Source organism: Sciurus vulgaris, assembly GCF_902686455.1.
Source record: "Sciurus vulgaris genome assembly, chromosome: 2".
NCBI lineage: Eukaryota > Metazoa > Chordata > Mammalia > Rodentia > Sciuridae > Sciurus > Sciurus vulgaris.
In genome coordinates this window covers 78,700,181-78,712,353 of record NC_136462.1, presented here as the reverse complement: position 1 = coordinate 78,712,353, position 12,173 = coordinate 78,700,181, and the positions used below count along the sequence as shown (strand labels likewise).

The window sequence follows — 12,173 nt, the reverse complement described above, 5'->3', positions numbered from 1 at the left end:
GCTCGTTGATCTCATCACACTGAGTTATGTTTTAGTGGAGTGCTGAAAAGACCCAGCCTGCACATACTCTTGAAGTTTTGAAATAATGGCCTAGTGAACAGATGTGTACTTTCTCCTAGCAGCTCTTTGTGGAAATGAATTTTTATGAGCCCAAAATATCTTTGATTCAGCTCTGATTAAAAGTCAAGTTAAAACTAAATATCATATTTCTTTTCTATGAAACACTAAAGAAATTTTAGGGTTATTGTTCAAGGACTTTTAAGACTGAAAAACCCTGGGTTAGTAATAAACCTTTGATGAAATAAAATAGCAGTATAGGACAGAGGGGAAAAGCACAGGCGGTTTGGCCAGACTGGCCGTTTCTGATCCCTTGTGTTTTAGCTCTGTGACCTTGAACATATTATTCAATTTCTCCATACTTCACTCCTTTGTTTGTTTTTAGTGGTTTAGGGTAAACACTTGTCTGTGCCCAGGAAAGCTTGCAGTTCTGTACAGTGAGATAAGAGGGACTCCAGAGAACTTGACAATGAAGGGAATGAAGAGGGTAAACTGGCCACTTTCCTGGTCTCCAATCTTTGGGTGAGGATCACAGCAGGGTAACCTTGGTTGTGAAGTGAAAGAGTGTACTCGGAACATCTGAAGAAATCCACCTACACAGTGAGCATGCAAACTACCCCTTATGTTCCCCCTGCCTGTAGGCACAATGCAACCCCCAGTTTTGTATGGCCTGCTAACGGTGAGGAGCATGCGAGTGACAAAATGTCTAAACCCTCTACATTAAGCCTTCCAAGTACTTTCTTTGGGCTTAGAAAATGCTGGGGCCTTTGCAGCCCTGGGGTTGAACAAGTGGGATAGCAGTCAATAGTTACTCTTTGGATTTGCCACAGATGACAATCTTGATTTGCACACAGACCAATACCTGGCACAGAGAAAGTTGTCCACTAACACTAGTTATTATTTGCATGTAGGTAGATAAGAGTAGTTAAAGTATACTTATATGCCAGTTAACACAAAACGTAAACTAAATCCACACTCTCTATCATATGATAAAGTTTTCTACTTGCCTCTATTAACTAAAAAGAGCAAAGAGCTTACCTGTAATACTGTAAATAGCATCCTGATAGTTCCAAAGATTGTTAACTAGAAATGTTGCAGAAACCTCACTCATTAAATGTCTGTTAGAGAACACTGTGATTACTTTTCGTTAACTGGTTTACTATGAGGGGCTGCTCTGATTACAAACCTTGTGACTCCCCAATTAGTAAACAGCTAAATGTTGAATTGCTGATTTAGGTCTAATGTACTCAATCAATATAAAGGACTATGAAGTTTCTACTAAAATCGGGAACATAACTAAAGGCATTCTTCATTGTAAAAAATGATTTTTAAAAAATAAGATGACTAACAGAATTACTTCAAAAACACATTGCAATATCTCTATTTGAAATACAACATCTTCTGTCTGACTTACTCTCAGATTTATTCAGTGTCTTCTCAACTTCACAAGCACTTGAAAACTCACAAATGGGAGGCAAATATCTTTTTTTCATTTCCCATAGTCACATCAAGGACACTTTTCAAGTCTTCCCTATTTATCACATCTTCAACGAGTAACTCCCCGCCATACTCTGAGAGAACAATAGTGACACTGAGTAAAAAGCAGCTTTGTTCCCTTCCCATCCTCAACTGTGTGGAGCAATGAATGTGTCCTCTTTCTAAGCCCTCTTATGCCACCAGGAGTGAGAGGTGGAGGACGTGGCTGAGCTCTAAGGAGCTCTGTGGTTGGCTTCCTGTGCCCTGTAGTTCAGGGGTCGTAGGTGAGCCATGAGGGAGGGGCAAAGAGGGAGAGCCAGTGCTGATGACCAGGTGTGTGCTTGTTTGTTCTTACTGTTAAAGAGTGGTTAGCAGCTGTGTTCCTTTATCACACTGACTTTGGGGTTGGCTCTTTACTCCTGTAATAACCGAGTGAGCCACAGGTACACAGCCAGCAGTCTCCCACTGCAATGAAGACCTGGGATCCTGCGGCAGGATTCCTGCTCCTCCTACAGGCCTGGGGACTCAAAATGGGCACAAAAATGAGACCAGCAGATTGATTCTGGTTACAGGCCAGAAACTGAAGTTAAGGTTGATAATTAAATAGCTGAATTCCTGAATTAATCCTAAATTAATCCTGCACACACACACGTGCATATACACACATACACAACTAACCTTGTATCAATCCTCAGTAAAAGGGAAATCCTGTCCCATGTCCTGCCTATTGGTTGGTAGGTCTCAACCTTTTAGAAAATGGGGAACTCCTTTTTAAAACCAAAAAACATTTTCAATAGTATTGGATTTTCAAAATTCGTTGATTGAAAAAAGTACTATGAATACAGTAACAACTTTAAATAAATTTGTTTTCTTTTAACTAAAAAAAATACAGCCATGTATATACTTAACATAGAAGGGCAAAAATATATAAAAGAAACATGGAGCCTGACCTGGTAAAAGTTTTCAATAAATATGAGCTATAATTATGGCTATTGTTGATATTTATTCAGTGCTTAGGTAATGCCTGGTGTGCCTGTGGATTCTCAGAGTCCTTATTGAACTCAGCAGCACATAAACTGTACTAGACTCTAAATTTTCTGTCAGGAACTTTGTCTGATTCATATTTTACCACCAGCAGCAGCATCTAACCTTGTGTTGTGCTTATAGAAAATTGAATTTATATCCCTAAAATGTCATGAAAAGATGAAGTGTCTTCGTTTTGTACCTTAGCATTTTTAAGCCTCTCCATTATTTTTTTTATGTACAGGTTTCTCCCTTGTAAAAATGAAAAATAAGAAAATTGATCCTAATGTTACTCATGAAAGGCAAGAAAAGTCTCCTTGAAAGAATAGGTATAGCAAAGTTCTGCCAGAATTTGTTCTTGGTATGATGTAAACACAATTTTTCCCTAGGAACAGCAGGCTACAAAGCTCAGCTACCCTAGATAGTAGATATCATTGGGTCAATGACTCTAAGAACAATCTAAATTCTTGTCCTTTTATAACAGACCTGGCTATATTCTAAAAAACAAACAGCATTTATAAATAAGAAATTTTAACAGTTCAATCGAAAAAGTAGACAAAAGACTCAAAAAAGCAATTAACCATAGAAAAGAAATAAAATGACTAATAAGCTTTTGAATATAAATTTGACCTCACAGATAATTAACAAAATACAAAATCAAGTAGCAAAGATATAGCACTTCCATGTAACAAATTGACAAATCTTTGGAGGAATGTGATGAAACATGTTATCACACACTGCTAATGAATGTATTAACTAATGCAAACTTTTGGGATGTCAATTCATCAATATTTACTAAATGCCCTAGAAAAGGTGAATTCTCACCAGTAGACTGATGGGCTAAATAATGGAACATCCTTAGGTGGTAGATTGGGGGAAAAAAGTCACAATTATATGTGCCTCCGTATCTATACACTTTGCAACATGACATTACTGCTCTTCTATGAAGAGGTGGTATCCATTTCTTCATCCCTTGAATCTGGGTTGACCTTGTGACTTGCTTTGGCCAATAAAAAATGGCAGAAGTGATAGTGTAAAAATTCTAAACCTTCACCTCAAGAAACCTTGCATATTCTGTGTCTCCCCCTCCACCCCACCCCATCTCTCTCTCTCTATCTCTGCAGGAAGGAATTAAATCCAGGATTGCTCTACTACTGAGCTACACCCCAATCCCTTTTTATCATTTATTTTAAGGCAGGGTTTCACTACACAGCTGAGGCTCGCTTCAAATTTGCAGTCCAGCCTCAGTCTTCTGAGTAGCTGGGATTACTGGTGTGCACCATCACACCAGGCAGAGACCTTGCACTTGTATGCCTGTCAAGATCTCTGTTTTTACTGTGTGAATAACCTCCTGAAGAAGAGATAACATGGACCAGTAGCAAGTCAGTCCAGTTCCAGCTGAGGCCCTGGACATGATAGAAAGATCAGCCAACATCAGAGAAGTTGACCTGCAACTGAACTACAGTTAACTTCAGATGCATGAGAGTCTAGCCAAGATTAGAAGAAATGCCCAGTTGAGTCCCACCTAAGTTGCTGACCCAGCAATAGCAACTAATCTGCAATATCATGCTTATAATGTACTCATTAGAAAAAATATATTGGATCCCTGTGCATTAGACTGGAAGGATGTTTATGATATATTAGAGAAGGAAAGTTGAAAAATATTGATTGCAATGAGATTCAATTATCCACAAAAGCAAAACAAAACAAAAAAAACCTATTTACATAAAAGTCTATAGGGAGGCATGCATGGGCTTGCATCTCTGGCTACTGCAGGAGTGTGCAACTGGCAGGAAAAGGAGGAGGGACAGGAAGAAAGGAGGGTGAATTTTTTCTTTTACCCATCTCTGTATTGTATGATGATAACAGTCAGATGAATCACTTTCATAATTTAGAGAGACAGATTTTAAAGAAATGTTATCAACGGCCAATAGCTAAAGAGCTAAGGAGTGCTTTGGAGCACCTGAAGGCTTCTGATTGAGGACACAAAGGTCCAGTGATGAAAAGAGCACCTTGGATGCTGAGCATTGCCCTCACTTAAGGAAGAGAAAGACAGAGACAGAGAGAAAGTAGGAGGTTATCCACTCTTCCAGTTAATTCTATTCCCAGGAATTTAACACACAGGAAAAAATCATACCTGTATATAATTAATTATACTAAATATTTTATTTGCACTTTTTTATTATACCAAAAATTGGGGAAAACATAAATGTCTGCCAATAGTAGAATGATTAAAGAAATCGTGGCTATTTCTATACAAATACAGGCATAAAAGCCATGCTAAGGATCCAGAACTACTCTTGTTGTTAAGAGGGGAAAATACAATAAATAAACTGAGTATACCACATTGTTAAAGTTTTGTAAATGTGCATATATAAATCCAATACACCAAGTTGTTAACAAAGCTTATCTCTGCATGCTTGATTTTAAAAGGTGATTTTTCTCTTTTTCAAATTTTCTTTTTACCATCATCTATTATGAATATATATAATGCTTCAAAATCAGAATAAAACATGAACTATAACTATTTTTAAAGAATCCTGGGAGAGGGAGGAGAGGGACAGAACAAAGACTTCAATGAGAAAATACAAGGAAACTCACATGATGAAACAGTCATACTCATCCCTCCTTTCCTCACCTCCCCCAGGACACGGAAATAAAAAAAGTCAAACGGGAGACATTTTATCAGGTATACGACAGTACAGATGAGAGTAACATATTTGAATATTATTTCTTAAATGATCCAGCAGACAGAGAGACTGATAATGCAGAGGAGGGAAGCTGACTTAATGAAGTCTTCGCGTCCGCGAAGGTGACAGGGTCCAGGACACAGAGAGACTGGCCTTAAGATGGACGTGGATGATGTGTCCTTTCAACAGGAGGAAAGACAGAATGTGTGTACGATACGATCAGCAGACTCGGAGTGAGAAGATGTGTCATGATGATTTCTATGTTTTTAGTGAAGCAAGAAGTGAGATTGTTAGCTGAGCACACTCGAGAAGAGAAGGTGTCAAAGAATCTACCTGCCGCTTGGTGTTCCCCTTTCTCCATTTGCAGTACAGTCGATAATCTTACATTCCAGAAGTACTTTCTAAACCTTCTTTAATGTTTATCCATCCCTTTCCAAAAAAAAAAAAAAATGGAGAAATAAGTTTATGGATCAAGGTTCCTGGCCATACTGAGGATACTTTTTTTAAATGAAATAAACACATATGAGATGATAAGGAAATAATTCAGCCAACAAGAAAACAGTTTCCAATCAAGAAACTTAACTAAATAGAATATGTGTGCCACTGGCAGTATCAGTATCAGTACCCTGAGGCAGTGGACGTATTTGTACTGTCTGTAGTTATTTCGGAACACCTTCATGGGAGAATCTTTAAATGACCTCAAAGAGGAAAAGTATACATAGGTAAAGAATTAAGTCAGTGGGCGCATTTTCGTGTCAGAGCGCAGAAGTCAAAGGAAGGATTGCGGGGTCAGGCCCACATCATGAAACAGAGAGGACCTTGAGTCAGCCTGTGAGGAAAGGGTCAAGCCACACCACCAGTCCACCTGCAGGAGGATCTTCTTTGGAAAAGAACAGGCACTGGAGCAGCTCAATCACAAGTCCAAGTCCAAGGGCCCTCTCACATCTGTTTCCTCTGCCTGCTGCCTTCTGTTTCTGTTCAGCCCCCTGACACTGCCCATCATCCCACACACCCACACCATTTGCTTATAATCATCCATTTGGTCTTAACATAGATACTACGTTTTTCAGGAAGATTTCTCTGTTGGGCATCCTCTAAGGTCACCTCTACCCACCAAACCAAATCTAAGCTGTGTGAGATCAGCTACTATGATTCTCTTAGTTATTTTTAGTATGTCCAACACTTAGTACCTTCTCTGCACATAGTGGGCACTCAAAAAATACTAGTTGACTCAATGAATGAATTAGTTAATTTTAATTTGCCCTGCAGCAATATCATAAGCCTTGATCTTTTTTTTTTATTGTAAACAAATGGGATACATGTTGTTTCTGTTTGTACATGGCGTAAAGGCATACCATTTGTGTAATCATAAATTTATATAGGGTAATGTTGTTTGATTCATTCTGTTATTTTTCCCTTCCCCCACCCCTCCCACCCCTCTTTTCCCTCTATACAGTCCTTCCTTCCTCCATGCTTGCCCCCCTCCCTAACCCTAACTCTAACCCTAACACTAACCCCTCCCACCCCCCATTATGTGTCATCATCCATTTATTAGCGATATCATTCGTCCTTTGCTTTTTTGAGATTGGTTTATCTCACTTAGCATGATATTCTCCAATTTCACCCATTTGCCTGCAAATGCCATAATTTTATCATTCTTCATGGTGGAGTAATATTCCATTGTATATATATACCACAGTTTCTTTATCCATTCATCAATTGAAGGACATCTAGGTTGGTTCCACAATCTGGCTATTGTGAATTGAGCAGCTATGAACATTGATGTGGCTGTATCTCTGTAGTATGCTGATTTTAAGTCCTTTGGATATAGGCCGAGGAGTGGGATAGCTGGGTCAAATGGTGGTTCCATTCCAAGTTTTCTAAGGAATCTCCACACTGCTTTCCAGAGTGGCTGCACTAATTTGCAGCCCCACCAGCAATGTATGAGTGTACCTTTCTCCCCACATCCTCGCCAACACCTGTTGTTGCTTGTATTCTTGATAATCGCCATTCTAATTGGGGTGAGATGGAATCTTAGGGTGGTTTTGATTTGCATTTCTCTTATTACTAGAGATGTTGAACATTTTTCCATATGTTTGTTGATTGCTTGTAGATCTTCTTCTGTGAAGTGTCTATTAATTTCCTTAGCCCATTTATCGATTGGATTATTTACATTCTTGGTGTAGAGTATTTTGAGTTCTTTATAGATTCTGGAAATTAGTGCTCTATCTGAAGTATGATTGGCAAAGATTTTCTCCCACTCTGTAGGCTCTTTCTTCGCATTGCTGATAGTTTCGTTTGCTGAGAGAAAGCTTTTTAGTTTGAATCTATCCCAGTTATTGATTCTTGCTTTTATTTCTTGTGCTATGGGAGTCCTGTTAAGGAAGTCTGGTCCTAAGCCGACATGTTGAAGATCTGGACCTACTTTTTCTTCTATAATCTGCAGGGTCTCTGGTCTGATTCCGAGGCCCTTAATCCATTTTGAGTTTAGTTTCATGCATGGTGAGAGATATGGGTTTAGTATGGAATTGTTGTTTCAAAACAGGCCTTGAAGATAGGAAGGAAATAAGATCAAACAGGCAAGGATTTGGCAAATCTGTTATTAGTCACACCTCCCATAAACCCCATTTCCTAATCTGGGAAACTCCAGGGGAGCCTGTGTTAGGGCGGAATTTAAGCGGCTACGTGGGAGGGAACAAAACAGCTAGGAACCCACTGCAAGCACCGAAGGAGAGCAGTGGGGAGCATCAGGCAGCCCAGGAGCGCCAAAGAACCACCAATCAGACGCCAGCAAATAAACCTTAGTGGTGTCTTGCAACCGCCCATCAATCAACAGAGTCCCCAGCCAACCCCAGGTGCACACTAAACCTTCAAGCCTTCCCCCTCCTATTCTGGTCTATAAAGACCTGGGCAGCCGGTTCTCCACCCTGACCTGTACCCAACAGGGCTGGGAATTTCAACCGAGAGCCAAATTCCAATAAAGCTTGCTTTGGCCAATTTGCCAATTTTGCCGATTTTGTCGATTTTGTCCGACTCCTGTTTGGCCGCCTGCCCCCCACCCTCGAGCTCACAGTTTGAATCCGTCAAGTATTCAAAGCAGGAGAAGCCCAGTTTGCCTACTCCAGCCTGGTCTGGGAAGGTCTCCCTTGCAGGGCTGGTCCCCACCTGGCACTATGTCACTTCTCGGACTTTAAGGCCTTCAGAATAGATGAGAGGTTGTGTCTGCTTTTGGTTTGGGGCTCAAATGGTAAAAAAATCAATTTTCTACCAGATGTCTGCTCTCCTCCCTTACCTTTGGGGAGGTGATCAGGAGGCACCTGGAATGTTCTATTCATAGCAGTGTCTTTTATCCCTAAGAGCTTTGACCACCAATTGGTCTAAAAACATGATTTATGGTAGGGGTTTTGCAACACACCATATGAATTCTAACCCTGTGCCCTGCCTCCTCCAAAGAAGCAGATACTGAAGGTCTTAGCTGGAACATCCATAAGGGACTAGAGACCAAAGTTCAGTCACAGGGCAGCATGCAATCAAACCCCAGTAAAACTCTGCATACCAAAGGCTCGGGTGAACATCCCCCACTGGCAATACTCAATATGTACTGTCCCACAACATGTCTGGGAGAAACCATCACCATCCAGGTCTCCACAAGAGCACCACAAGGAGCTTCACATGCAGGTATCACTGGGTGTATCTCTCCCTTGAAAGGTTCTGATTAAGTATAGCACTTTCTGTTCTACGACTCACCCTATGAAACTATCAAACCTGAGGGGTATGGGAACCCCCAAACTTAGCCAACTGGTTAGAAGTGAGAGCAACCTGGGGCTGATGTGAGCGCAGTCTTGTGGAGGACTGCACTTTCAACCAACCAAGTTTGGCCTAACTCCAGGCAGTTGGTGTCAGAACTCATTTCAGAGCCATACAGAGGGGCACTAAGCCAATGGCACCTGACACCAGGAGCTCCTGACCAGCCGCCAGGAAGTCCATCAGGAGATGCTCCTGTTCTCTTTCCTTTAGGGTCCAGAAAGGCTCAGAGGGTCATCAATTCCAACCATAATGTCTGTGCAGGAGAAGGGAGCTGTGGTTCCAATCCAGCCTAAAAGGACACTATCTGTGTTATTGATTAATACTCGAATGTTACAAACATCCTCCCAGTGGTAGGAGATTTATCATATTCTGTGTAATTAGAATGATTATTCAACAATGGATGCTATTCAGTGAACTTCCAGGAAGAACCCAATTTATCAGCCTCATCAATCTACATTTACAGCCAGGGATCTGTATTCCTGGGCTTTCAGAAAGAGCACAGAGCAAAAGCAAGAACACAAGAAGCCCAGAAGTCAGCCAAAAAATGCCCCAGGCGGCAGGAGTCTGAGGAGGCCTGCTGGAAAAGGCTGGAAAGTAGGAATTGTGCGTGGTGCTCTGAAGCCTGGAGAGGACCCTATTAAAGGCTCAAAGAATAGAATGATGGTGTCCAGGCCTCATTCTCAGAAGTATCCCCTACCCAGCTTCAAGTATCAGAAGTAACCAGGCAGAAGACAATAAAATAGCACTTGCTCAGAACAAAGCAAGTCATTTAAAAATTAGCACATTGTCTGAGTTTTGTCTCCCTGTGGAGCTCAAAGCAAGCCACCTACTCCAGTCGTACACACTGGCAATGTGTCTCTCACAGTACTATCTGACTTCATTTTGTCTTCCTTCATGTCACTTAGCAAGGAGGTGGGCCAGAACACGCAGCCAGAATAGCCTTTCCACAGCTATTTTGGCCAGTTTCCCAGTCCCTAGTCGCCCCCACACTAAAGCACACACTGTGCCCTGCCTGTCTACCCTCGCCTGGCTTGCCCAGTACTGGAGAGCAGCCTTCCAGATCACCTCTCTCTTCTTCAGAACCACCCCAGGATGCCTCCTGAGACAAGGATTTCCCTAAAAACACATTGTGCTTCACCACTTCTACACTCTTGCTCAGGCTATTCCATTTGTCTCAAAGAATATACTCCCCATTTATTAGTACTGAAATTGGACCTGCCTGAAGGCAATCTTGCTCACCCTCACCACACTAAAGCCTTATAGCAATCATGTTGCTTTTGATTGCATTTATTTATGGATAGGTCACGGGCACTGTTAGATGCCAAAGATACAATGTTAAGGAAAAATATGCCTAACAACAGGGTTCCTGACAGTCTGATGGGAGAGAAAGAACAGATACATAAATAATGTGCATGCAAGTTAGGATGAGTGTTATGAAAGCAATAAATAGACTGAGAGAGAGCATGAAGGGTGCAATTAAAATAAGAGTGATCAAGAAATACTTTTCCCCCTTCGGGAGAAGAGAGTAGGTGGAGAAAAGTCAGAAGTGTTATAATAATGAATATAACTGTGCTTGAAAATGCAAAACAAAGAAAAGAGAGGTTGTACCCAAGTGAGGTATATAACCACATCACTCACGTGAACAGTCAACAAACGCCATGTGCACCTTGCTGACACTAATCCATAGGGAGTATAATTTGACCTTGTGCCAATCTACCACACCTGCAGTATCACTTGCCTAAGACTGTATACATGAACACAATATCTAAGAAAATTGTACTCCCTAACGAAACAAAGTTAATATTCATGGACACCATGTCTCTCTTTATAACCATCCTATAGAAAGCTGTGCTGATTAGAGATCTGAATACGTTTGAGCGGATGTCTAGTTAGCACCTGCACCTCTCATGACCAGACAAGCTCTAAATTACTCTTCAGCTTAGCAGCTCATTATTGTCTTCCTGGAGGTAGAATTCCAACATAAGAAAGATCATCTCTATCTAGAACAGTCCTTTTGTCAAAATTCATATGCACCTTGAGGATGTAGACATCAAAATTCCAGGGCATTTTCTCTAACTCTTCCTGAGAGTTTTTAATAAGATTCCAGCACCAATTGATTCCAGCACCAAGCTATTTCAGTAGAATCCAGAAATAGCAACTAATGCAATATGACATAACATGAAGTTAAGCAATCTTGTGTTTCTTATGCAATTCCATCAAACTTCTAAAAAAAAAAAAAAAACAAAAAAAAACTCTTTTTGGAAATCTGTGCAGCACCACATCTAAAACAAAATAACCTTATCATGCGACACCTAGTGATAAAGGTTGATCTTGTGGTGTAATTGAGTTGCTATGCAGATTGGGAACACAAGGATTCTTCCAGAAAAATAAATAAATAAATAAATAAACACAGATGAATGAATTGCACCAATGGCAACAGCAACTCCTGGGAAACACCACTTCTGGCAACTCTTGCTTTCATCAACTCTTCCTCAGCAAAATTGCCACAGCCACCTCAGAGCTTAGAAGTACTGCCAGGAATCTCTTAAGAGGAGTCTCCATGATGATGATTCCTATTTACTGAAGCCACCTTTGAGGATAGGAGATAAATTGAACTAAGGGAATCTTTGGTCATTCGTTGACAACACTGTGGTTCATGATCCTGGTATTGAACTAATAAGACATAGTCCCTCTCCTCCAGAAGCCCACAGCCTTCTTGATGTCTGGCACAAAAACATGAGATCATAATAAAACGTGTCGAGAATACATAGATGGGGCATTTATACACACATGGGAAAGGGTCTGCCTTATTCACTTAGAAATTTTTGACCCTCTCCAGAGATTATTGGTCTTCCAGGACACCTTCACTGTGAGATAAGAAAACATACCTTTCAATCAAAGGATATCATGAAATTAGAGGTATAAAAAAACTGTGTTATCTTTGTTTGCAATTTTTAATCTGAATTCCAAGCTCTTTCAGTTTGCAAGCAGAATTCATTTCCTCACAGCTATATGATTGAGGACCCCAGATTTTTCTAGCTGGCAACTGGAGACTGCCCTTATTTCTTAAAGGAAATAAGGTTGCCCATAGTTCCTAGAGGTCTCCTGCAGTTCGTTTGT

General features: G+C 40.7%; 1 long non-coding RNA gene and 1 gene segment (V, D, J or C); one reads left to right on the top strand and one right to left on the bottom strand.

Annotated features, from left to right (window-relative positions):
* Positions 1-5,664, bottom strand: part of LOC306654825 — a 54,643-nt gene extending 48,979 nt beyond the window's left edge. Inside the window, exon 1 of one of the 2 annotated variants that reach the window (XR_013762064.1) lies at positions 5,580-5,664. This is a non-coding gene — a long non-coding RNA (uncharacterized lncRNA). Of the gene's footprint in view, positions 1-1,471; positions 2,058-5,579 lie in introns of those variants that run through there. The other variant, XR_013762065.1, reaches the window with a different exon arrangement.
* Positions 1-12,173, top strand: part of LOC306654819 (T cell receptor alpha chain MC.7.G5-like) — a 517,362-nt gene that overhangs the window by 291,400 nt on the left and 213,789 nt on the right.